The 1,114-nt window shown below is 42.5% G+C and overlaps 1 protein-coding gene across 3 annotated transcripts in view; it reads right to left on the reverse strand.

Moving 5' to 3' along the window:
• The window catches only part of LOC135567281 (uncharacterized), a 15,195-nt gene that overhangs the window by 3,843 nt on the left and 10,238 nt on the right, over positions 1-1,114 (reverse strand). The gene's annotated exons all lie outside the window — the stretch shown is intronic.

Here is a 1,114-nt window from a genome sequence, read left to right on the forward strand (position 1 = left end):
AAGGAAGATGTAAGGTTCAGTTCTTTGTGTGTTCTCTACAGTCAGATCAGTGACAAGGCTTCTCTCCTTTGTTTACCTTGGTGTCTTTTTAAGATGCCCAGTAGAGAGAACCTCTTTCCATAGTCTGAGCAGGAGTAAGGCTTCACTCCTGTATGTATAAGTTCATGTCTTTTTAAGTGGCTCAGTCGAGAGAAATGCTTTCCACAGTCAGAGCAGGAGTAAGGCTTCTCTCCTGTGTGTGTTCTCTGGTGAACTTTTAGCTCAGCTGATGTTGTGAAGCATTTTACACAGTCAGAGCAGCAGTAAGGCTTTACTCCAATATGTCTACGTTCATGTCTTTTTAAGTGGCTCAGTCGAGAGAAACTCTTTCCACAGTCAGAGCAGGAGTAAGGCTTCTCTCCTGTGTGTGTTCTCTGGTGAACTTTTAGCTCAGCTGATGTTGTGAAGAATTTTACACAGTCAGAGCAGGAGTAAGGCTTCTCTCCTGTATGTATACGTTCATGTGTTTTTAAGGTGCCTGGTAGAGAGAAACTCTTTCCACAGTCAGAGCAGGAGTAAGGCTTCACTCCTGTATGTATACGTTCATGTCTTTTTAAGTTGCCCATTTGATAGAAACTCTTTCCACAGTCAGAGCAGGAGTAAAGCTTCAATCCTGTATGTAGACGTTCATGTGTTTTTAAGTGGGAAAGTTGAGAGAAACTAATTCCACAGTCAGAGCAGACGTAAGGCTTCTCTCCTGTGTGTGTTCTCTGATGATCTTTTAGCTCAGCTGATGTTGTGAAGCATTTTACACAGTCAGAGCAGCAGTAAGGCTTTACTCCAATATGTCTACGTTCATGTCTTTTTAAGTGGCCCATTTGAGAGAAACTCTTTCCACAGTCAGAGCAAGAGTACGGCTTCAATCCTGTATGTATACGTTCATGTGTTTTTAAGTGGGAAAGTTGAGAGAAACTAATTCCACAGTCAGAGCAGACGTAAGGCTTCTCTCCTGTGTGTGTTCTCTGATGATCTTTTAGCTCAGCTGATGTTGTGAAGCATTTTACACAGTCAGAGCAGCAGTAAGGCTTTACTCCAATATGTCTACGTTCATGTGTTTTTAAGTGGCCCAGTCGAG

Source organism: Oncorhynchus nerka, unplaced genomic scaffold (assembly GCF_034236695.1).
Source record: "Oncorhynchus nerka isolate Pitt River unplaced genomic scaffold, Oner_Uvic_2.0 unplaced_scaffold_2296, whole genome shotgun sequence".
In the NCBI taxonomy this organism is placed as follows: domain Eukaryota; kingdom Metazoa; phylum Chordata; class Actinopteri; order Salmoniformes; family Salmonidae; genus Oncorhynchus; species Oncorhynchus nerka.